The 26,358-nt window shown below is 41.7% G+C and overlaps 1 long non-coding RNA gene across 1 annotated transcript; it reads right to left on the bottom strand.

Annotated features, from left to right (window-relative positions):
- Positions 1–193: 193 nt before the first annotated feature.
- On the bottom strand, positions 194–25,475 carry LOC138817042 (uncharacterized). The gene is made up of 3 exons (XR_011368753.1): positions 25,248–25,475; positions 1,580–3,833; positions 194–1,141 (listed from the first exon to the last, which is right to left on the bottom strand). It is a non-coding gene; the product is annotated as an uncharacterized lncRNA (long non-coding RNA).
- Positions 25,476–26,358: the final 883 nt, after the last annotated feature.

Here is a 26,358-nt window from a genome sequence, read left to right as displayed (position 1 = left end):
CTTTATCTTCATTATCTGGCAAGCACTTTTATCTACCAATATAATCCAGGCACCTCTTGCATTGCAAGTCATAGCACTAAAACCTTAGTTGTTTTGCAATTAAAAGGAGGTTATAGCTGGTAGACCATACCCCGAAGACAACTAAATACAGAAAGATAAAAATGTTGAGGGAAAAACCATTCTGTATTATGAAACCAAATAGAAATCACTTTGAGGTGTCTGTTGTCTTTTGGACTGTGTGAAGAATTAAAGAGTTAGCTGTATTTTTAGGCACCCAACTCAATCCGCACCTTCTAAACACTACCTCCACTACAATTTTGGACAACAAATTTGTTTCAGATGAGGGAGTCTTGCTTCTTCTTGAAAAACATTCTTCATTTCAAATTATCCTCGCTGCCAGCCATCAGGGCTAACAAGAAAGCAGAGAATTAAACTGTTGATACAATCCTAGCCCTGGGCTGACTCTCATCTGCTCATCACAGATTCTCTTTGTGTCTTTCCCTTCAGGGGACGTCCTGAGCTGGAAGGAGGAGCTGGGCCAGCATTATGGCGGCTTCAAAGCTTTGCCTGAGCTTTCTTTTATCTTCCTGGAGGCTTCTGTTGCTTTGAGGAGCCTTCAGCCAATTCTAGAAATGAGGCCAGCTCAGAGGGGCCTCGGAGCAGCTAGGATCGAACCAGCGGCTTCTCCTCTAGGCAGAGCTCCCTGGTGTAAGACCACACCAGGAGAGTATGGCCACCTGCTTGAGTTCTTCTGTTCCCAGACAGCCAGTAAAATTTTTTCAGGGAGGTAGGGATGGAGAGGTATAGTGAGGATCTGCAGCAGAGCAGGCTGCAGATGGGTGCTCTATAGACCTGGTCTTGATTATAGTAATAGTGCCTTCTCTCTGTGGACAGGAAATGGAAGCGTAGGGAAGTATCACTTCCCCAAGGTCATCCTTTGGGGATTTGACCTCTGGCCCAATGAGAACTCTTTGCTCTTTCACTTTCTGAGATACTACTTGGTTTTCAGCTGCTGTTTGTTTTTCACTTGGATGTGTGGGTAGCGGGGGAGCTCCCTTTATCTCCAATTTTAGGCAGAATAGTTTCTGGATTGGACTCACACATCAAATTCTACACATAGGTGGCAGATGCCCCTGACTGCCTAGAAGAGAAGAAAATTCTGTCAGAAATCAATATAAGTGCCAGGCACTGGTGGCTCACTCATATGGTCCTTCATATTCAGGAGACTGAGATCTGTAGGATCATGGTTCAAAGGCCAACCCATGAAGACAATTAACCAGTATAAAGCTGGACTGGAGGCTGACTGGAGGCATGGCTAAGTAGCATAGCACCAGTTTAGCAAGTGCAAGGCCCTAAATTCAAATTCCAGTACTAATAAAAATAAAGGTATATCTAGAACTGCCTGCAAATGAAGATAGAATTGGCAGCATAGGCTGTGGCTCTATTTGCTTTGTGACAGTACAATAAAACTCACTTTTCATATTTATCCAGTCTCCAGTCAGCCCTTCTATCCATATCAATTGTTTTATTATTTTTCTTAATAGAAAACCGCAGTAGCAAATATAAACATAGCACTTACTATATACCAGGGACTGTTCTATGGCTTTTGCTCCACAGCTTCTTTGTTCATAACTTTAGTTGTCCTCAACAAATCTCTGGTGGAGACCATTATCATTCCTAACTTAGATGAGCAAAGTCAAGCAGAGATTAAAACTAGCTTGGTTAAGATTATGGAGTAAGAGACAGAACTGGGATTGGAACTTGAATAGTTTGGCTCCTGTGCACACACAGTGCGTGGATTTCTTGCTTTCCTTTGGTGATCCACTCTGGTGGGTATGACCCTCAGTCAAGGTCTCTTGTTTGGTTGTCATACTATGTTTGTCTATATTCAAGCATTTCTGAGGACAGCTGTTGCATCAGTGGTGGAGTTCTGGCCCTGTTGTTTCATTCTCCACGTGCAGACCATGAATCATGCTCCATTTGGTAGCATTTACATATTGTCTGTGTGTGGGGAAGCATTTACATATTGTGTGTGTTGGGAGGGGGCATGTTGAGTTTTGACTTCAAGCTTTTCACTTGCCAGGCAGGCTTTCTTACTTGTGGGCCATACCTGCCAGAGAGGCTCTTATGTTCTTCATCTAGGCTAGCCTCCATCGACCTTATCCTTCTGACCTCTGCCTCCTGAGTAACCGGGAGTACACACGGTTAAGTGCACATTGGCCTTACACTCCTGTTGGCTCTGGCTTACATGTTGAGAGGCAGGCAAGCAGCACAAGACCCACCGTGGAACTCTCCTTGCTATACTCTTCACTCTGTCTTCATCTAGAAGTGAAGGAAAGTTGAAGATCCTGGGCAGTCTTCAATGGGAAAGCCATCACATCATGGTAGCCTGACAGATGTGGCAAGCAGGCAGCACTTCCAGCCCTTGGCTGTGAGAGCAGTGATCCCCAAACCTTCCAGTCAACTCAGTTTTCTATGAGGCCATACATATAACACATTCCTCCTGCTGTATCTGATTTGCTCCTCTGCTTTTGTCTGTCTCCCCTCTGTTCATCTGACATGCCAGGCACATTCCTACATTGGGTTGCTAGTGTCTGTTCTGTTTACCTGAAATGCTCCTCTTTTCCGTGCATACCTGCATTGCTCACTCCCTTCTCCCCTTCAGCCCTTTGCTCAAAGGCTTTCTTTCCCCAGGAGCTCATCATCTATCATCTCAAATATGATGATTCACTGACACTCCTATCCCCGTTATTTTCTTTTCAAGGCTCACTATATAAACAGCACATTCTTTTACTTTCCCTACATATATTTTTTATTTGCTCCCCAGTCTATTTCCAAAGGTGTTCTATTCTCCATATTCATCATATTTGTTTTGTTTATGGTTGTATCCCTGGAACCTGACCATGACAGATGCTCCTTAGGCCCTTACTGAGGGAATGTATGAACTGGACGAAACAGCACTGGGAGAAAGAACTTCCTCCTTGCTGCAAGGTTGGTCAGGTCTTCTCACTCTCACCAGCTCTATGAGTATGGGGACCATAGGCAGAGGGAGTATGCATAGGCACAGCAGGAGAACTGAAGACATTTTGATGGCTGCTGGACTCATTTCTGTGTCTCCAGGACCCAATCTGCTCCACCCTGGTTCCTAGTTCCTCCAGGAAACTTCTTCTGGCTTAGTTACTTTGAGTTTGGGTTGATCACTTACAACAGAATGAATCCCGGTCACAGAAGCCTGGCTCTTGGGAACTGTGATGAGGCAGTGAAGAGACCTTGGAGGACAGGCTGGCCATTCTGGTATTCTGCTGCTTGCTCTCAACCACAGATAAGCAGAGACAGTTGCTATGATAGAATCCTCCCAGGACAGGGGCAATTTCCCCTGGTCCCTCTTTTGTAGGTCAACAATCACAGGTTATGTTTCAACCTGGAACTCAAAGGAAAACAACATAGGTCTGGTGTTCTCTTCTTGAGCCTCTACAATCCCTGGAAAGATGCCACCACAGGAAAGAGCTCTGACATGTCTGAATCCTAGGCCACGTTCTTGGATTTGCCATGTACCAACTGCATGACCTCGTACAAATCTCCGTCTTCTTGCCTAACCATTCTAATTTGCTGAACTAAATGATTTCCGAAGTTCCTTGTAGCATAACTTCTCAATGGAAGCTGTAGAGCACTGTGGGTAAGTATTCAGGCAATGGGTTCAGCCTGAGTCTAGTTCTCTTTGCTACATGTTAAGCTCACTTCCTCATCTTGAAAGGAGATGCCTAGCAGTACCTTCTTCATGGCATGGTAGTGACAACAGAACCATCATGGAACATGGAGGGCTCCAGAGTGACCTACAACACAGTAAGTTCTTTAAATGTTATTTCTATTACTTAAAAGGTTTATTTTGCATCCTACAGTGCATTCTGATCCATCCCTAGATAGACCTCTCCCTCAAAGGCAGGGCCAACTCCCCAGGCACTGCCGCGACCACATCTATGCTTGTGCACTGGCCATAGCCTCTTTCTCCCTGCAGAAACCGGAGGTGGCACAGCATGCCCCAAGAACCATGACTCAGTGTCCTTGTGTCTTGCCTAAAGGCTGAGCTGGCATAAGTCACTTAATTTGGAGAGTTTCCACAGCCCTTTTAGCATATTTTGCTTGGGCTAGCTTATTTACACCAACCATACATCTTATTGCTGTCATAAATTTTTATTCCTATGGACATGTCTAAACTTATGGGTTGAAATAGCGTAATTTGCATGCTTTTAGTATGCAGATTGGACTAATCTGCTTCTGTAAATTTAGCACCAAGCCTGTGCAGCTGCCCTCCCTCTTTCCCTCCAGGACCACAGCCTGATTTGAATATCACACTTTATTTTGCGTGGGGTGGTATAAGAAGCTTGGGTCACCAGCCACCCCCAGACAGCATCAGTACCTCCTGTCCATCCGTAGCCCACCCTGTACACAGCTGCCCATGAAGAGGCCTCCTGATCTTGTGTGTGTCCACTGAGGGTAGAGAAGCCCCAGGCCCCAGCTAAGCTTTTTGTCCTGGACTGTGCTTTTGAAAACAGAGCTCTGTGTAAGTGAAGCTAGGGGGAACAGAAAGGCCTGGCAGGTCAAAGGGAGGGAAGCCAGTGCAGGGCATTTGGCAGGTAGGTTATCCCACTAAACACATGGCTCAGTTCCACCAGAGATTTTGGGAGATGGCTTTGAACATAACTCAGAATTTTGTCCCAGAAAAGGTGTGAGAGCGCTAAAGTGCTTACTTTTTAACTTGTTGCCATTGGCTACTTTCAAGGATACTTGACCCTAACCTATGTGCAGGTGAGAAAAGTTTTCAGGTGAGAGAGGTAGGTAGATAAACACCAATGGTGTTTATCTGAATAAAGAATGACAAGGAAATGGAGCTGGCATAGTGGTTCTTAGCTACTTAGGGGGCAGAGATAGGGAGGATTGTGGTTTGAGGCCAACTTGGCAAAAAGTTCAAGAGACACCATCTAAAGCAATGGCTGAGTATGTTGACATTCACTTGACATACCCAGTAATACACAGGGATGCAGTAATATGAGATTACAACCCAGAAAGACCCGGAGAGAAAGCAAGATCATACTTATAACTAATGGAAAAAAAAAGGCTTGGGGATAAGGCTCAAGTGGTGGAGTACCTTTCCAGAAAGTGTAAGATCCTGAGTTCAGTCTCAAGGATCACTAAAGTAACAGGGTAGAACATCCGTTAATAGCTTCTTTCTTGTGTTTTATCCCTCATCACCTAGATTTTGACTTCATTTCATTGCTTCAGGGAGGTCTTTCCTGATCATTCTGTTGAAAATAAGGCCCCTCTCACATTCTAGCCCTTCCGTTCCTCTTGTAGTTTTTGTGCTGGACTGGGGAGAAGTTGGGGCCTTAAGCTCTCAAATGGCTTTTTCATTCAAGGTTGACGCTTGAACACTTGACCTCCATTTCCAGTGTTCTACTTGTTAATTCATTAATTGGAAATAATCTCACATGCTTTTCTGCCAAGGCTGGCTTCAAACCTCAATCCTCAGATCTTAGCCTCCCAAATATCTAGGATTACTGATGTGAGCCACCAGTGCCCAGCACTTGTTTTCCACTATGTAATATATCATTGACGGATAATAACTATCTGTGTGCTTGTCCAACTTATTTATTTATGTATTCATTTATTTACACAAGTACAAGGGTATTAGATATATTTGATTGGAATTCAGGTGCAGTTTTGCTCAGTTTAGTGCTCAATAAATATTGAGATATTCATTGTAGGAACAATTAGACTGGTAGGAGCAGTTAGATTTCTCCCATGAGTCCCTACAATATTTTGCACAGTGCTAGTGCTTCAGTAGGTGCCATCTAGGTCTCTGCTGATCACGGTGGTGTGCTTGCTCCTTCTCCAATCATGTAGAATTGAGGTCAGTGTTTCTAGCTGAGGCCTGGTGGCTCACACCTACAATCCTAGCTACTCAGGAGACAGATCTGGAGGACTGTGTTTTAAAGCCAGCTTTGGCTGAGAAATGTGTGAGAATCCATCTCAAAAGTGATTAGCATAAAGCAGAGTTGGAATCATAGCTCAAAGCAAGTGCAAGGCCTTGAATTCAAACCCCATTACTCTGTCTGTCTGTCTGTCTGTCTATTATCTACCAGTGATTATGGTATTGGGATTTGAACTCAGGGCATTGTGCTTGCTAGGCAGACACTCCATCACTTGAGCCATACCTCCAGCCCTTTTTTTGTTATTTTTCAAATAGTGTCTTATTTTTCCTCACCTGATTTGTACCATAATTATTTGACTTATGCTTTCCATGTAGCTGGTCTGACAGGTTCACACGCCTCAGAGCCTAGGTTTTTGTTGATTAAGTTTAGAGAGTCTTGTGACTTGCATGGCTGGCCTTGAAACCAATCTCAGACTCCTGAGTAGCTAGGATTACAGGCATGAGCTAAAGTGCCTAGTTATCTAGAGACCTTTAAATATCTTGTATTGACAAATTTCTGCTTTAGATTCGGCTGGATTAGGTGGTACTTTCATATTGGCAATTGTGAAGTCTTCTGCAGTTTGACGCAAAATCACTTGAAAACAAATCTCTCTCATTAGGTTAAAAAAAGTTCTACACATAAAGGCACTTGGCATAACATTATGTTTGATAGTGGCAATTTAGAAGCCACCAAAATGGAATATGATGCAACCAGAACAAATGGTTTTGTAGCTAGGGTATAACTTACAAATGGTATTATTTTTTAAATAAAAATATTTAATTTTTAAGTATAAAAGCTCAGCCTGCCAAACTGCATCTGCATAAGGAGTACAGCAATATAAAATTATGCGTGCATATAAAGAAAGGACTATGGGGAAAACAAAGAAAAGGAAACAGTTGGTATGTTAGTGTAATAAGATAGTAGATGATGCTTATTTTCTTCTTAAATTGCTTCTTTATTGTTGTTTGGGAGTTTGTGTGGTAAGTAGCAGAAATAAAGATGATATTGCTCCCAGCACACAGGCAGATTTCCTGACTCCATAGGAAAGGGCTTCTCAGGTTTGGTTTTCCCTTCAGCACCTTTGTGATACAAAGACCAACTTCTGGACTTACTAGGAAATGTCTCTCTGCCTAGCATGTACCTAACATATGTTAGTGCTAACCTATGTCAGCACTATACTGAGCTGAATCCAGTAGGGGATGCTTAAATCCATCTTTGCTCTAGAGGAGCTCACAGGAAAGAGGGAGAAATGGATTGATATATAAGCAAATGACGACAACATGTAAGACATGAATATAATAGTACTTGGACATATTTCTGGGGAAGGTCACATAAATCTGTTCCAATGGGATCTGGAAAGTTAGAAATGAGAATGTGATGCTGATCTTGGCCTTGAAGTAAAGTAGGCATTTTCCAGGTGAAGAAAGAGTGGGCAAGGGATGGGGACAGGAATTCTAAACAAAATATGTAAGCATAAAAGGTATGGAATGTCTGGGAAATCGAAACTTGCTGGATTGGGTGGAATATGTTCATTTATTAATTATCTCAGTAAGGTTTGTCATAGGCTCAATTTGCATTGTCTCTAGCCAGGGATGGAGACAGTGCAGAATGAGTGTTGTGAACCTGGTCTATGCAATGTTTACAGATCATAACCTTAGCAGATATTTATTGGATTCTTCTGGTATGTATCCTTAGCTCAAGTACCAATCCAGTGAGAGGACCACCTTTTTATTCTCACAAATAATGGAATTGAAACTTAGGTTAAAAGACTTGTCCATGAGGGCACATTTGTCACTAGGAGGAGCCTGTAGAGCTCACAGACAGGTGGAGGACACAAGGAAATGTGTAAGTGTAGGGTGGAAGGGAAGGAGTTAGTTCAATGATATCTTAGAGGCAGTCAAGAGAGACACTTGGAGAACGTGACTTCTGCAGGGTCCTGGAGCAGCTTTTGGACACAGAAAGTAGGGTTGTGGGGAGGAACAAAAGGGGATTACATTAACAGTGTATGATAGAATCAGAGAGATTGGTTGGAGCCAATTTAGGAAAGTATTTGAATTTCCTGCCAGTAGGTTGTTGAGTTATTCAGTAAATAGTGGTGAACTCACTCTTTTAGTCTGTTTTTAATAAGGATGTTGAGTCACTTTGGCAATGATTCAGCCACACCAACTGTGAACTCTCAATGACTTGGGCTAATAAGGAAAAGAATAGTATGGATAATCTAAAAATAATGGACATTTGGAAAAAAAATCTCCAGCCTGCTGTGGAGAGCACCGGGTCATGGTTTCCCTCAGTGAGGGACAAGCTGATTGTGTAATTCATTCTGGGTCCCTGACCACAGGCTGATATTAAATCTGCCTGGTCTTAAGTTGCACCTGTGCTTGGCAGGCCAGTCTGTATTGCAAGGGCTGAGCAAGAAAATTCCTTCTAGCCTAGGGTGGCAGAATGCACATGTAATGGAGTTCCACAATTGTATGTTAATGCTTCCTACCAATGGATTGTGGAGATATCATCAGGATCTAGGAAGGTGGCCACAGACTGTCACCCAGGGCTGGGGTTACTGGAATGGCTGTAGTGGATAGAAACTTGGAAGATTTTTGGAAAAGCACTGGCCTCATAAAGAAGGAAGGCCACACAGTGATTAATGTCACAGGTTGCAAGGAACAACCAATTGAAAAAGCTATAAAAGTCATAGCAGCACGGGAAACATTGACCCTGAAGCCCACATGCCTGGGAGAGGTGCGTTTTTTTTAACCTTCTCTGCTTTTTATTACAGCAGTGAAGGGACATTCTGTGAATAGAATCCAGGGAAAGTCAAGTCTGCATCTGGGTGACTATACTGTACAGGGAGGGATTTTGTACCTTCTCTCAGGAAACAGTCATGGGCCAAGCAAAGATGACTTTGAGCCTTCAATAGTTAAAGTTGAAAGTGGTAAAGGAACCTATAAATAGCTGCAGAATTCTGAACTAACTCTGCACCTTCTGTGCCAGACACAGAGGACTGGAGGCTTGAGGTCACAGCCCACCTCTGTCACTAACTTGGGTCTGCCACGCCATCTCTTGAGCTTAATTCTTTCTTGTGAAATGAAAAAGTTGGGTTACATGCTAACAACAGCCCCCTAGGTCTCAATCACCTGCTGCTGTGGATGTTATTTTATGGCTAGATCATCAAAGACTATGGCTAAGGAAAACAGAAAATACAGAGCTGCTCACACTGCCTGGTTCAGAGCTGGTCAGTACCAAGGGCAATGAAATGGTCTGCCCTGGGTGTAGACTGGTTCAAAGTCTTATAGAGAATTTTAACACACAGTAAGGGCAAGGCAAAATCCAACTGATTTATGTTACCATCATGAACTGACAATTCTAAATAATCTTAGTGGAAACGTTTCTTCTTCATCTTTGTGGAGGACTCCAGTAACCCCTCTTTGGTCTGCTACTGTTTGTTTTACAGCTCTTTAACTGAAAGTTCTTTCAGTTCTTCTAGATAGGGAGAGGGACATCTTTAAGGTGTTAATCCTTTCTTCACCACCTTTCTCTACCACCTCCTAGCATTGATTTGTCTCCAGTTATTTCCACAGATAACATTATGCTACAGTGGCAGACTGAGTAGGACACAGGAAGCAGGGAGAAGAAAGATGGGGAGATTAGAATTTGCAGTTAGTGAAAGTAGATTTTTAGAGTCCAGGACCAAAGTCCAGGAGTCCCATGTTAGGTCTGGCCACTTGCCCCCATATGCCGAATAGTCATGGTGGAGGACAGAGGAAGATCTATTACTTGGCAGCCATGAGAAGACAGCACTTCAGTAAATCTTCAGCTGTCTGGGTTATAGACATTGGCTTGTTAGGTAAGGGAAGAAAGAAAGGTTTGTACAGTTAAAATAGTCTCAGGTCACCAATATGGCTCGGTTGACCATCTGGCTTAGTGTTTGGTTTTTGGAGGTCTGGCAGGTGATCTCTAGCATTTGGCTGTTCTCTTCAAGATGATAAGAAGGCATCACCTGTCTGAGGGACAGTTTGCCCTTTGTCACAAGATGTGATCTGTGAATCCTGTTCTTCCTGATGCCCAAGGTGACTGCAAAGTGACTGCAGCAGGAAATAGCTCAGATCAAAGGACACAGACACAAAGTTAGGACGTTGGGCCGAGTGTCCAGCTTTTAGTTAATTCACAGGCCCAGAAAAAGCAGCCTTTAAGTTGCTTCTTCCAAAAGGTCTGGAACAGCTAACTATGTGAGGTCCTTTAGCTGAGCAAGTCAAGTCCTGAACACATGGCCAGTGGGCAGAGTGGGGATAGCTCCTCCAAAGCCCAAGTTGGTCAGGTTGGACATGTGGTGCCTACTATGTATAGCCCCTGACGGACAGTTCATATTTCTCAGCTTTTTTCTCACCCAGACTCTTCCTGGGGCTTTCTTTTAGGGCACCTTAAGTGTATTTCTAAGAAATTATTTTCCTGCATAGCTCAGGTCATACCAGCGCTGTCATTTTATTTTTGCACAGATTCCCAAATTCAGGGTACCTCTAGGCACCCTGAGTTGGTGCCTAGAATCCAAAGGGACTTGGTCATCTTTTGGGATGTTCTATCCTACACCTGGGGTTCCCATTGGTCTTCTTGGTGCTCAACACTTTCCTCGAGGGTTTCTGCCACAAGGTGTCTTTGTATTCTCCAAGGTCCGTTCTTGCACTTTCTTTGGGGCCTGAATGGGCTCTTCTGGACATCCCTAGGGACTTCTAGGAAAATATGACTGTGGTGGGGGAGGAGGCTGGAGGATGACTGTGAAACCCATAGTCAGATTGTTTTCTATCAAGTTAATATAAAATTCTGTGGGGTTGCAGTGTCTTTTTTTCTTTTTGTCTTTCTTTTCCTTCCTTCCTTCCTTCCTTCCTTCCTTCCTTCCTTCCTTCCTTCCTTCCTTCCTTCCTTCCTTCCTTCCTTCCTTCCTTCCTTCCTTCCTTTCTTTCTTTCTTTCTTTCTTTCTTTCTTTCTTTCTTTCTTTCTTTCTTTCCTTTCTTTCTTTCTTTCTTTCTTTCTTTCCTTAAGTGAGAGCTCAGTTGGGAGCAATTAAATCCACAATCATCCTAAACCAAACCATTCTACACCAAACCATGATGGCTGCTAGTTTCTTTGAGATTTACAATTTGCTAATTTTTCTCTTTGACATCCACACCAGACACATATTCCCTTTTGTACATTTAGTTCCTAATTGTTATCCTAAGATGATTTATTTACTCTGACAGGAAGAGAAAACAAAGAGGACAACTCTCACTGGAGTTCGTCTATTTTTTCACCCTTTCTTTTCTGATTACAAAAAGCTTCCTGTGGAAAGCTTAGGAAAGAAATAATCTCGATAGCAATAAGCACTTGTGAATGCGGTCACTTATCGCTGACCATTACCAATCCAACTGTGGTTTGGGTGGAACTACTAGAGGGTTCTTTTTGTAAGGGCTGCTCTGTCTTTTATTTATGACCACATCATTGCCAGCCTTCTGGGGGGCCGGTGGGCTTGTTCATGCTAGGTCCTGGCCCAGCCTGACAATGGTCCCTGCTTCTTCTTCATCAGATTTCCTGATGCTGGTTCTGTTCTCTGGCTCTAGTGCTGTCTTCTCTAAGTAGTGTCCTTCCATTTTCTGTTGAAGTCCTTGTTGAAAGCTTCTTCATTTATTTACACAGTCATTTCAAACCCATCTGAATTCTGGTTATTCATGGACACCATTGGGTTATAGCATGGTGCAGTATTGATATAGAGCAACATGGTGAAAGGCAGAGAAAGGAGATTTATTACATGGAGGCCCTGGTAACAGCACTTCAGTATATCTTCAGGGGTATAGACAGTGGCTTCAGGCTGAATAGGGAGAATTGAATACAAGAGATGAGAAAAGTATGCATTGTTAAAAACAGTTCTAAGTCACAATTATCGCCTGGTGGACCATTACCTAAGTCTTTTTCCTTGGTGAAGTTCCAGAAAATTGTTATAACTTTATTGCTGGAGGAGGACAGGGGCAAGGTGGGCTTCTGTATTTTTAGCTGTTTGTTGTAAGAGAATAATATGACATTGCTTGTTTGAGGGGCAGTTTGACTTTCACACAAGATGGTCAATGCTGAATCTTCCCTTTCTTCCTGCAATAAAGCCAACTGCCAAGGGACTGCAGTAGAGAGTAGTTCAGCTTAAAGAGCATAGCTACAAAGTTGAGGGAATTCTAGTTAATTCAAAAGACCCAACAAAACCATCTTACAGTATTATCATGCTACAGTGAATATTTGTTCTTTTTTCACTCAGAAAGCAATACCCCCATCTAGCTCCCCGCTTATGTGTAGACTGATCTTCTCTCACTGTGGAAACCCAAGGGGAGAGATTCTCTTCCAGGCCAGACTATGAGGGAGCCAGCCAGTGATGATCTCAATTCAGCCAATCAGGCCCTACTGCTTCACACTTTGAATCTTGGGGCAGCCTTGTGAAGATTCTGGATCAACTCAGACATTATTTATGGTGGTACAGAGCCTTTGAGATTTGGCTCTTAGCCATGTTATTTTGAGTCTCTCTAGGCTGCGGTGGCATATGGCAGTAGAGATGCTATCCTTCCAGAAAGGTCTTGAGGAGTGACCTGGATTGTTGATGCTGGCTGCCTTGTGTGTTGGCATATTTCTGAGCTTAGATCTCCAGCTTGCTGATGTTGTGAAGCTATCTGATATTCTTCAATGATGCTTCTTCTTTTCTTTTGTTTTTCTTTTTTCTTTTTTTTGCCAGTCCTGGGGCTTGAACTCAGAGCCTGTGCACTGTCCTTGAGTTTCTTTTACTCAAGCCTGGCACTCTACCATTTGAACCACAGTGCCACTTCCAGCTTTTTCTGTTTATGTGGGGCTTCATGCATGCTAGGCAAGCACTCTGCCGCTAAAGCCACATTCCCAGCCCTCCCTTTTTCTTAATACTATTCAGAATTGCTTTAAAAACCCTACCTTATAACCTTTATTTAACATGTGTGTTACAGAAAACATATTCACTAAGTGCTAACTGCTACATGCAGTTCAGGTGGACATGACTGTTTAGATCCTCCATGTACATACACCAATCCCTTTTCAGGTAACAGATTTATGGTGTGTGTCATGTTTTTCCAAATGTTACGAATTCACCAATTCAAAATCCCAAAGCTACATGAATATTTTGATAACCAAGAATAAACTACACCAACGCAATCTGGTAAAAAAAATGCATTTCTGCTTTTCTTAGGGATAAATATTTCACTGAAGACAAAAATACTTAAATACTCAAATGCTACTTAACAACTCAAAAAATGTTAGTATCTCAGTTGTAACAACCTTTGTTTCTCCAGGCTTGCAAATGATAAGAGGAAAGGAATGGAAGGTAGTTGTGGAAATGGGAGGGAAGTGCTGGTAGGGGGAAAAAAAGGGCAGAGGCACCAATGCTTGATAAGAAATGTACTCCTTACCTTGCTCATGTAATTGGAACCCCTCTGTACAGTATTTTCACAATTAAAACTTATTTTAAAAATAGTCACAAGAGTATTCCTCTGGTTTCCTTCTTAGCTGTGAAGATGAAGAGAACTCAAATTCTTCCTTCTAAGAACTTCAGCAATAGTATGTTCAGGCTTTGAACTGCGTGGGGGCTAGCTAGTCCTGCAGACTTCTTGGCCAGTCTCCCAGGTTTCTAGAGACTCTGCTCTTGTGAGTTTTCTCTTCTTTTGATGAGTGGACAGGTTTGCTTGGTTCATATCCACCCACCAATCACTAAGATTGGTTCTTCTCTTTAATGCAGTTCAGCTTCTTCAGCTATTACTCCAGGCTATATACTCTGTGCTCAGAAATGGCCATGAACTCAGTGGTGACCTCATGGCCACAATACTTTTCTAGGCTCTTTTTTTCAGTCCAGTCCTATATCCTCTCCACAGTCAAGGATCATGCCAGGCCATATGCAATATGCTTGAAGTACAGAGCAGGAGGAGGGGTGATCAGAAACTGTATCTGTCTACTGTGCTAGAACAAAGGGACACAGGCAAATACCTCTACAAGTGCAAGAAGGAAAGTGCCTCAGAGCACAGCATGAGAGGAGTGTGGGCCCTCCAAAATCTTGCCTCAGAGTATGGTCTTTTTCAAGACAACATAACTAAGACATTTCTAGGAGCCTAGGAACCAGCATTGAGCAGGAAGTTCCCTAGGCAGATTGAGAAGTGCTGTCCTAGACAGCTATGGTTGGAACTAAATATGTAGAAATAAATGGCTACTGGTTGGGGGTGGGAGATGGGACACAGCACAAGAACACACTATTAGAAAGGTGGTTGTCCCCCGCCCTCAAGTCCTATTTGTGTTTTAGGTCTAAATATTGCATGGTTTAAAGAGTTTGAACAGCTGGGCCCCATGGCTCACACTTGTAATCCTAGCTTCTCAGAATCTGAGATCTGAGGATCATAAGTTGAAGTCAGTCCAGGCAGAAAAGTCTGTGAGACTCTTATTTCCAATTAACCAGCAAAAAGCTGGGAATGGGGTGTGGCTCAAGTGGTAGAGCACCAGAGTAGAGTGAAATAGAGAGGAAAATTGTGAGGCTCTGAATTCAAGCCCCCAATACTACACACAGGACACAGTTGAATATAATGTTTTATAGCACAGTAGGTTAATATGAACTGTCCATGAGCATAGAGTAGTGTATCTATCTATCTATCTATCTATCTATCTATCTATCTATCTATCTATCTATCTATCTATCTATCTATCTCTATATATACATTGTATACATAGATATACATTGTATACATATACATTTTATACATATATGTATATGTATACAATGTATATCTATCTATCTATCTATCTATCTATCTATCTATCTATCTATCTATCTATCTATCTATCTATCTATCTATCTATCTATCTATCTATCTATCCATCCATCCATCCATCCATCCATCCATCCATCCATCGATGTAAGCACTATGCCCACCTTCGGTCCTCAGCTCCACCCAGACCTGAGCTCCTCCCTGCTATAGAGGTCCGGCCACGCAGCTGTCCTCTCCCTCTCTCCGCCCAGACCCACCTGAGCTCCCATCTACCTCACTTCCTACCCTCAGACCCTGCTGCTACCTAGAGAGTGGAGGCTGCCATGTGCTCTCTCTCCGGGGGGAAATATGGCTCCTCTAATAAACCTTGTAATAATCTTTCTTCTGTGCCTGCCTGCCTCTGCATTGTCCCCTGGGATGGATGTGATGGATCCTTTCAATTGATAACTAATTATATATTTTAGACTAAGTAGCAAAGAGGAGTGTGTACTCCCAGTATGAAGAAATAATACTTGTCTGAGATGGATAAGCTGATTATCCTGATTTGATTATTACACACTGTACACGTGTCCAGCTACTGCACTGTAATTGTCATAAAGATGTGCAATTTTTTTTGGGGGGGGTCTGGTCGTGGGGTCTGAACTCTGGGTCTGGGCGCTGTCCCTCAGCTCTTCAGCTCAAGGATAGCACCACTTCCGGCTTTTTTCTTTTTTCTTATGTGGTGCCGAGGAATCGAACCCAGGGCCTCACGCGTGCAAGGCAAGCACTCTACCACTGAGCCACCTTCCCAGCCCCAAGATGTGCAATTGTTATGTGACAGTTAAGTTTTTTGTTAAGCATGAAACCATGAAACAATTACAGGAAGGAGTGGGAGAAACACTGGGACCTCTTGGCAGAAGAAAGAACATTCACAGTAAAAACTCAGAAACACAGCAAATCAAAGAAAAATCAAAGATAAATTGGACTGCATCAAAACTGCATAAAAAGTTTCTGCATGGCAAAGGACATAGCCAACAAGCTAAAGGACAGCCTACAAAAATGGGAAAATTTTTGCCACCTACACATCAGATAATTGTCTACTGTCCAGAATATGCAGAGAACTTAAAAAATTAAACCCTCAAAAAATCCCCAAAATTCTGATTAATATATGGGCTAAAAACTTAGACTTCAGAAGAAGTAAAAATGGCCATTAGACAAATAAAGAAATGCCCAACATTTCTGGCCATAAAGGCAGTACAAATCAAAACAATGAGATTCTACCTCTCCCTAGTTAGAATGTTTATTATCAAGAAAATAAAAGATAATATACTGGTGAGGAGGGGCTAAAAGGGAGCCCCCAATACACTGTTGATGGAAATATAAACTTGTTCAATCACTTTGGAAAGCAATATGGAGAGATTCCTCAAAAAATTAAACAGAACGACTGGGCATTTATCCAAAGGTTACAAATCAGGATATAGTAAAGTCACCAGCACCACCTCAGTGGACAAATGAATCAAGAAAATGTGATGTGGTGTGGAGTGTGTGTGTGTGTGGGGTGTGTGTGTGTGTGTGTGTGTGTGTGTGTGTGTGTGTGTGTGTGTGTGTGTGTGTGTGTGTGTGTGAATTTTACTCATCATTTGTAATGAAATGGAAAAACTTATGTTAAGTGAACTAGCTGAGTCAGGCCCAGAAAGATAAAAGAGGTGTTTTTTTCCTTATATGTGGAAGCTAGATTTAGCTTATAAACTTATATGTAAATATATTGTGTGCTCTACAAGTATTTAAATATATATTAATGAAATACAGTAGGTTCAAGGGAGAAGCAAGTAATGGGGTCAAGGGGAAAAAAGGGTAGACAAATGAAGAGGAGAATGTAGCCAAGCATTCAATGTATAGCCCACAAAATTAAGAAGAGCAAGGGAAAAGGTGGGTAAGGGGGGAATGAGGATGTTGAAAGTGATGACACGTATTGTATTCATAAATTGAATTCATAGATTGCTTTGTTAAATTGCAACTCCTTTCTACAACTGCTTAAAGAGAAAAAATCAAATCAAATCAAAACATCAAAAGTTTTTTGTTAAAAGTCTGGTAATTATGGACTAAATGTCTTAGAGATGCATTATTCACATTAGTATATTTAAAACAGTGAGTTCTGCAATAATAAGCAAAACAAAACCTGTTTAGCAAGTAAACAAGATTATTTAGGCAGAAGACATTTAAATTTTTTTCTCAACTTCATAAGCATTTCCAGAGGCAGCCATCTGAGTCATAAAATTACTTTTTAAAAACCCTGACTTTATAATGGGAAAACACTACATATAATACATGTACATGGTTTGAGAATTTTAGTAAATTAATACTACTAGGTTGCCATTCCCGTTGAAGTCACCAATGTGTTCTACTAGATTTTTGTTTCCTTTCTCTTTAGAAGTATCTACAATTTGACTTTTGTCTCTCTTCTATGAATCCTCAAATAGTATAGTTTAGTTTTACCTCTTTAAAATAAGATACAAATTCAGAATTCTTCTCTACGTAATTTTTAGTGATTTTCTCATTTTCACATTAAACATTTTAGCAGTAGATTGATCTAGGTTGATGTATGTTGCATGATTAATTCATTTTCATAGTTGTTTAATATCTCATCTTATGGATACATCTCAGGCTATCATCTGCCTATCAAACATTTGGGAGTTTTCCACTCAATTCTTTTTTGTTGTTACAAACAATGCTACTGAGAACATTCTGTGTGCGTGTGTGTGTGTGTGTGTGTGTGTGTGTGTGTGTGTGTGTGTGTGTGTGTGTGTGTGTGTGTGTGTGCCAGTACTGGGGGTTGAACTCAAGACCTCAAGTTCTGGCTCAGCTATTTTGCTTAAGGCTGGTGCTCTACACTTGAGCCACCCCCCCCACTACCAGCTTTTTACTTGGAGATAAGGGTCTTATGGACTTTTTTTTTTCTCAGACTGGCTTTGAACCATAATCCTTAGGTCTCAGCCCCCTACGAAGCTAGGATTTTGAACATTTAAACATTCTTAAATTTTACATTTTTGAACATTTGAACATTCTTAACGTTTGTTCCTACATGTATAGGCATGATTGTCTCTGTCCTCTAATTCCTGAAAATGGATATTGCCAGGCCAGAAGAGTGGCACATGTCACTATGAGAAATTACTTCCAAAGTGCCTTTTCTATTTATAGTTCCAACACTATTCACATACTGACATTTGGTGTTTATAGAAGTTTAAGTTTTTCTACAACCTTGTAGGTGTACAATATCTCATATGGTTTTAATTTCCATTTTCTTGATTTGCTATCCCTACAACACTTTCTTGCAATGTTCTTTATGGTCATGTCTCCAAACAGAGATGTTACCATTAAAATTATCCATCATGTGGGCTATTAAATAGCCTTGGTAGCCAAAAGATAAAAGTGGTAATTGTGTAATGCATGGTTCTTTGTTGCAGACAACTTTGGCTAATTTCAATGAGAAAGGATTTGGAGTAGAATGTCAAACTGTAATAACCCATGAGGCCCCGATAATCAGCTTGGCCCCGTGGCCATGCCTGCTGCTGGAGGGGGCGGGGCATCAAGCAGCGAGCCTCACCATTCCTCTGACCCGGCCACCTGACAGAGCAGGACTTTGAGAGGCTGACGTCACTGCCCCACCGGGCACCGCCGGAGGGGCGTGCCATGACACGGAAAGGGGGCGGGGCGTGCTTTTGGAGGGGGTGGGGCGTCGAGCTCCACATGGTGAGCTGCCTGTTGCGATTGGACAGGGGGCAGCTTAGGGGAGGAGCGTGAATGGCGGTTTGAAACCATTTGTGGGGGAGGGACCCAGCCTATCTCGGTATGTGGAGGCTGCGTGCTGCGGGGCACCGAGGGAGGTTCGGGGGAAAATTGTCCAGAGGAGACCGCGAGTCCTGAGGGAAGAGGAGTCCGGAGGAGACCGCGAGTCCTGAGGAGAGGAGAGAGTAAGGGGAAAACCGGATTTCTGAGGGGAGTAGAGGAGGGAGTAGGGGAAAGCCTGCTGGAGCAGGGCAGGGCAGGCCTGTGGAGGGCAGGGCAGCCTCGAGAGGTCAATTGGGGCCTCCTCGGGAGGTCATCCGGGGCCTCCTCGGGAAGTCATTTGAGCCTACCCTGGAGGTCATTCGGGGCCTCCCCTGGGGGTCATTTGGGCCTCCCCTGGGGGTCATTCGGGCCTCCCCTGGGGGTCATTTGGGCCTCCCCTGGGGGTCATTCGGGCTCCTCTGGAGAGGCCTGTGGAGAGGCCTCCGGAGCAGAGCAGGCAGGCAGGCCTGTGCAGAGTGGAGAGGCCTGCGGTGAAGGAGGAAGGTTAGAAAGGGAAAGCCTTGCCCTTTGGAGGTTCTGAGCTCTGGAGCTTTGGAGGTCTGAGGTTTGGAGGTTTGCAGACCGACTAATAAAGGTCGGGGGTCGGGGTTGCCCATTGGAGGCTTGGAGATTTGGTGGTTGAGGCTGCTCTGGGTTCTGGGTTTCTAGCCCAAGACAAGGTAGTCTCAGGACTCCTTTCCTGGTGTAAATAGTGTAAATAAACTTTTGTTCACCTATCACTGTGCCTTGATGGATTGTCTCGCTCTCCTGAGGTCATAAGCAAACTAAAGACAGTACTTATCTCAAGCAGGCTGGAGGACCAGGTTCAGCAAAGGCCAGACTCGAGGAGGGAGGAGGACTGACAGGAACCACAGTTGGTTCCCAGAACCTATATGGTTTATGAGACCAATGTTGCTTAGGGAACAACTGTCTGGAATGCTGGTGACCCCAGAATTCCGAGTCAGTTGTTCAGTTTCATTTATTATAGATCATTGTTGAAACCAAATTTGAGTGAATTGAGGAAACGATTACAGCCATTCCTAACATGTAGTAAAGCTAATGTATTAAGTACAGAATCTCAGGTGAGAATATTGATATTAAGATCTCTTTAAAACCTACTTCTATACACATTTCCTAGGTTTCTAATAATACAGTCAAAAGTATACCATTTTTCTGGTGTGTATGGCCAATGTCCTCTTACATGAGACTAATCTGCTACAATCATGACCTGGAAACAACAGGTATAAGCTGAGTCTTGGGGAACACCTTACCTTTCAAGGTAAGGTAAACAAGAAGAGGCCAGTCTTCTTGGACAGGGAAGAAATAATCATTAGCAAGGAAAGCTCATGGGACTTGCAGGAATTCATGTCTTAGATTCTTTCAAGAGAACTAACATGTCTCTGGTCTCAGGTTCCTATTCTTTTCTACTCAAGGTCTACTTTTCATAAAGGAGGATTGATGAAACAAACCTGTACAATTCTGGCACATGCACCATAATGTTTGGAGACATTTTTTTTATTGTGAAAATACTGTACAGAAGAGTTACAATTACATGGGCAAGATAATGAGTTTCTTATCAAGCATTGTAGCCTCCTCCTTTGTTTCCCCTTCCCATCCCTTTCCATCCTCCTCCCAGCCCCCCATCTCCCCCCCCCCAGAAGTTGTAAAGTTTGTTTTCGACATAACGACTTGTACATCTCATTGTTGCAATGGGTCCACCTGTATCCCTATTTAAATGATTTGTTTTTCCCCTTCCCCTCCACAAATTATACCCACATCAAATACAGTGAAAGCAGGGGTTATACTGTGGGAGGGACATACAAAGCAACAAAGAAATAATCTTATAAATGTGTTAGAAACAATCGCATGAAAGAAAATAAAACATTTGAATACATATCTTAGGGTTAATTTCCCTAACATCACCTTATCTGACCTTTTCTGCTTGACTCAGACATATACTAGATATTGTAAATAAGGGAAATCATGGGACCTATGATTCTTTGGGCCTGGCTTACTTAATATAATTTTTTTCTAAGTCTTTCCATTTCCTAACAAATGGGGCAATGCCATTCTTTCTGATTGAGGCATAGAATTCCATTGTGTATATATACCACATTTTCTTGATGTTTGGAGACTTATTGTCAGCTTAATCTGCAGTGTGCACAAGAAGGGGTCATTTTAATGCTTCCATAGATACCCCCTGATTCTCTGATCATGCCTGGCCCTGGAAGTTGAAGTCTTTGACTTGTCACCTCTCTGTGACCACCTCAGTCTTTATAGTTGCCATTACTATCAAGAGTCAAGTGAAGCAGCCATTTGGCCTTCTAGAGTTGAGGCTTTAAAATAGGCTCTCAGTCAAACACAGGTGGTAATTAGGGAAATCACAATGGCATGATACTACTAATGATAGATGTACTCATATGCAAATAGGTCAGTAACCCAATCTCAGAATCACATTTTCAGTTGCTCTTTTTGCTAGCTCCAAATACTAAGTTTGTACCAGTCGATGTCTAGCTGGGGATATGGAATAGCTGTCTTGAAAAAAGGGAATAAAAGAAATGAGGTATATTTTGGAAGGGCCTATGAAGCAAAATGAAGGGAAAGAACTGGAGGAATAGAAAGGGAGGAGGAAGATAATCCCTAAAAGTTAGCATCCTTTATTGGAAACCATTAGCAATACCTACTTCTGCGCTATTATAGAAATCTGTCAGTTCTGGACCTGTCAAAGAAGTGCCATCCTAGTTGGGTTAGAATCACTAAACAGATGATGTCTTAGGCTGGGCTTCATGAATCTGGAATCCCCCTATGTTTGATGTTACTATAGAAATCTGCCACTTCCCTACTATTGGAAACAAATTCAAGAATTTATTATTTACTGCACTTTCAATAGTAATTTTTCTTTTTTATTTTTTTAGTTAATATTTCTGTGATAAGTAATTTGGGGCATTTTCTTTTTCCTTTTTTTAAATTTTTCTTTCTCTTTTTTTTGGGGGAGGGAGGTCGGTCGTGGGGCCTGAACTCTGGGCCTGGGTGCTGTCCCTCAGTTCTTCAGCTCAAGGCTAGTGCTCTACCACTTGAGCCACAGCGCCACTTCTGGCTTTTTTTTGTTGTTGTTATGTGGTGCTGAGGAATCAAACCCAGTGCCTCATGCATGTATGGCAAGCGCTCTACCACTGAGCCAGCCCATTTTTCTTTTTTCTGTTTCATTTGTTTGCTTGTTTGTTTGGTTCAGGTCTGGTCCTGGGGCTTGAACTCAAGGCCTGGGCACCGTCCCTGATTTTTTTTGCTTCAGGCTAGCACTCTACTATTTGAGCCACAGTTCCACTTCTGGCCTTTTGTTTGTTTGTTTGTTTTCTTTTTGATATTGTTGTTGCTCTGGGCAGAAGAGTAAATCTAATCCCTGTTACTCACTTGGCTAAGAAAGGAAATCTATCAGCTTTATTATGGTTAGCAGTTGAAAGGTATATCTTTTTTTTTTTTTTTTTTTTTTTGGTCAGTTGTAGGGCTTGAACTCTACGCCTGAGCCTGAGCGCTGTCTGTGAGCTCTTCAGGCACTCTACCACTTGAGCCACAGTGCCACTTCCGGTTTTCTGGTGGTTAGTTGGAGATAAGAATCCCATGGACTTTGCTGCCCAGGCTGGCTTTGAATGCAATCCTCAGATCTCAGCCTCCTGAGTAGCTAGGATTACAGGCATGAGACACCAGCATCTGGCTGAAAGAAATATCTTTTTAATTTCTTTTACAACTTTACTTTCAATCTTTAAGTATTGTTAGATTCATCTAGTCTAATTGTCTTTCTAAACTATAAAATATGATTTCTTTAAAATTAGTGATTTTACTGATATTTTTAGTTTAAATTTATCATTAGGTTCATGCTTCCTGTTTTACCTTTTAGTTTTTTGTCTTACCTGGGTTTTTTTTGTTACTTTCTTTTGTATTGGGTTTAAAGATCTTGCAGTTTTATTCCCATTAATTAAGAAGTTGTATGTTTTATTCTTATTATTGTGCATTTTCCTATTATGTGAATCCTATAACTGCATGTTTTATTCATTTTTAATGATTATGCTTAAAATTATGCTATGTAACCTTAATTTATCAAAAGCTAATATTAATGTTTTACATTTCTGAAAAATATATTCTTAAATTGTGAGATCATACTTACTGAAGCTTAATTGTGAAAATTCTTCAAGACTAGTATATTAAGATGTATTACTATAAAGAGGATTTACATCTCTCTATTCAGTCTGAAATTATGATCATCTTAAAATCTTTTAAATTTATTCATGAGTGGAAAAGGCATTTCTGATTTATGAATTTAAGACATGAGTTGGTATGTTTTCTTTTCTTCAGTTTTTTGGGGGAGGTGGTATTGCAACTTGAACTCAGGGCCTTATCATTTTGCTCAAAGCTGGAGCCACAGCTCCACTTCTGGCTTAATCAGAGATAAGCCTCTGATTTTTCTTCCCAAGGTGGCTTCAATTCAGGATCCTCAGATCTCAGCCTCCTGAATAGCTAGGCATGAGCCACTGGCACTTAGATCCTTTCTTCAATTCTAAGGGTAAGACAGGGAAGTTTCATTGTTAGCCTTTTTGTGGTTCTTTTCCCTAGTCAACCCTTTTACTTAGCTTTTTAGGGTCTAAGAACATACTGGTCTCAAAATTTCTTTCTTCCCATATAACAGCACCAGACCTGTCTTCCTTCCCTGCAGGCAAGCCACTTGAGGGATAAACCCCAAGTTGGAAGTGAGGAGCAGGTATCCCTAGGGAAGCTGGCTTTTTAACACTGGCTCTCCAGGTTGGTGCTTTGTGTTATTTTTGATTTAGGAGGGATTTCTTTACTGTAATGTCACCTCCAAAACATATTATGTACTCCGAAACATATTTAAATATATGCTATTATCTTTTGGAGAGTTCTTTGCACCTGCATAATTTAAAAAATCTTGTCTTACATATTGTTAGAAATGGAAATCAAGGTTTCATTTTGTGTCTACTTAGCAGTTAACATCTTCCGAAGTACTTTTCTATTAACATCAGTTTGAGAGACATTGTGCATCACAAAGAAGGTTATAGTTTAGCATATGGGGAGCTGTTAGGGTCTGGAAGACAGTGTGTGTTGAGAATGTGGTGATTTCTCTGGAGGTTTTAGTGGCAGACATGATGACTTTTGGAACGCAAATGATGAACAATGGACAGAAGAATGGAGAAATCTGATGCCCTGACATCTGTTAACATGCATGATTCTTTGTTACTTGTGGTTATCCTACTAATAACAGCAGTGGCAGAAGTATACTAAAATATGTACTTCTATATACATGGAAACATACATGACTTCTAATCTATTCCTGCTAATAATCTTACTGAGGTAGGTATTGATATGCCTAATTTATAGATGGTAAAAGGGAGGTTACAAAGCAATTAATTTCCTCAGGTCACACATTTTGAGTGCCTGCATTAGATTTTAAATCAGAATCAGTTGGCTTCATAGCCAGGCCACTTTACTCTGTTCTATGCTGCCAATGGCTCTTCAGAAGAACAGCAGAGAGGCTGGCTGTCATCGCCATCTCCCAGGGGGCAGTGCATCGAGTCCTTCCTACCCTTGCTGAAACACCTCCCCATTTTTCTTCTTAATCCCCACCATTCACATTTCCAATTGCTATTTGAAAGGAAGAATTATATACAACCCCAGATCAATTTGGACTGAAAAAGAAGGAGCCCTTCCAAGTACATGCCACTGGGGGAATCCTATAATGGCATCACTTTGATTTTTATGGTGAATGCTTAGGGATAAACGTGGTAGTAAATATGCTATCTTGTTTAGCAATTTAAATATTCTCTGCAAGCCCATTAGGTCTTGTCACTTTTGCACACACTATTCCTGTGTGGGAATGATACTTCTGCACCACCCTCCTCAAAGCCCACTCTTCCAAAAACAGATGTTGCTCAAGTGGGCACTTCAGGAGCTGCTCCTCATATTGAGGGTGAAAAGTGGGAGGAAGCTCGTTGAAGGACTTACTGACTTCAAAGGACTATTTTTGAAGTTTGACTATTGAAAGCAGTCTAGTCTCATCATTCCTTTTTCTCCTCTTGCTCCATAGCTGGAAAAAAACCTTTAAGAAAGCTAGAAGCCTCCTGCTTTAGGACCAATGGAAGTGCAAATCATGCCATACTCCAGCCTACTCCATGGTCACTATTACAACTCCAATCCCATTGTCCCTTGCTATTCTCAATGATTTGTAGCCCAACTTGGAAGCCCATCCTGCCGTTTTCCAGAAAGCCTCCTATATGAGCAATAAGTCTCTGAATACATATACAGTGTAAATCTTGACATCTGGAACCAAATTCTTTTGAGGAGGGGCAATCCATTCTGCCTGTGTGGATAAGGGGAAGACCAAGGAGTCTTTGGCTTTTTCTCTCAACCACTGATAGCTCTCCAGGGTTCCTGGAAGCAGTGGATGCTGAGGGCAAGTTTGTCAAATGCTTAGTTTTATCATTATAAGGCTGTGACTCCACTCCCTATGTACTCTTCTGACACGTCACATGGACAACTTTTTCTGCTTAGATTTAGAGGCAACTTTGTGTTAAAGAATGGAGGAAAGTTGAGTCCCTGAGCCTCTTCTTCCCTAAGTTCAAATACAATCTGTTCCCAGGCAAAAGAGAGAATTTACCTAGCAAGGATAGCTTAGTAAGATACATACTTGATTCCCGTAACTTCTCTTCAGTATTTTCAGTGTTTCTTTGAACACTCAGGCATAGCAACTTCTGAGACTGTTTTATGTATCTGTACTCTTGGCAATGAGGGGATCAGAAGAGGAGAGAAATGGGTAAACATCTTTAAGCAGAAGCTCAGCAGCAACCTCATTAACACTCTAGTCTCTGGAGAAGAGAGATTCTTGGAGAGGAGGGGGGAGAGAGAGAGAGCAAGAGAGAGAGGAAGAGGGAGAGAAGGAAGAGGGAGAGGGAGAGGGAAAGAGGCACTATGACATCATAATAGATACTTCTGACTGTCCAATCCTAGGCAGTCTTCCTGTTACACATAGGACGATGGAAAAAGGGGCAGGATATGCTACCCAGTAAGCATAGGAGTGCAACTATTTAATATTCTTCCATATCAGGGTAATGAGCTTATGAAGTTTTACTTATTTGTTTACTTACTTCACCTAATGGGATCTGGCTAGTACCTCTAGTTCAGTGTGACTTGAAGTGGAAAGTACAAACATTTTTGCCTTGTTCCTGATCTTAGAAGGAAAAGATCCAGTTTGTCACCTCTTATTATTATGTTGGGTGTAGATTTCCAAGAGACATCCTCTGCTAGGTTGAAAAAGTTTTATGGTTGCTACGAAATGTTATTCCAGATGGATGCTTTGAGTTTTGGAAAATGGCTTTTCTTGGTCTCTTGAGATTATATGATTTTTATATTTTTAAGATTATTATTATAGTGAATTCACTGATTTTTGAATGCCAACTGATCTTGTATTCTGGCAATAAACTCCACTTGGTCATGTTATATTAGCTTTTTGTATTTGAGGTATTTAATTTGCTTAAAAATTTCAGGATTTTGGTCTATATTCATGAAGGAAATTGTAGCTTAATGTTTATAAGATAGCCATCTGGTTTAAAGATCAGGGCAATGCTGGAACAATAGAATGAATTTTTTGTTTTATTTTGTGGTAAGAGTTTATGTAGACTAAGCATTATGCATTCCTTAATTTTGATAAATTTCTCCAGAATTCTATTTACACTAGAATTTTCTTTATGGAAAAGGACAAATTCAAATTTCTTTCATAGATACAGGGCTACTTGCTATTT

The sequence above is a fragment of the Dipodomys merriami genome, unplaced genomic scaffold (assembly GCF_024711535.1).
Source record: "Dipodomys merriami isolate MVZ:Mamm:240054 unplaced genomic scaffold, mDipMer1.0.p SCAF_7, whole genome shotgun sequence".
NCBI classification, from domain to species: Eukaryota; Metazoa; Chordata; class Mammalia; order Rodentia; family Heteromyidae; genus Dipodomys; species Dipodomys merriami.
The sequence above is the reverse complement of the archived record's forward strand: the minus strand, read 5'-3'. Positions and strand labels throughout refer to the sequence as shown.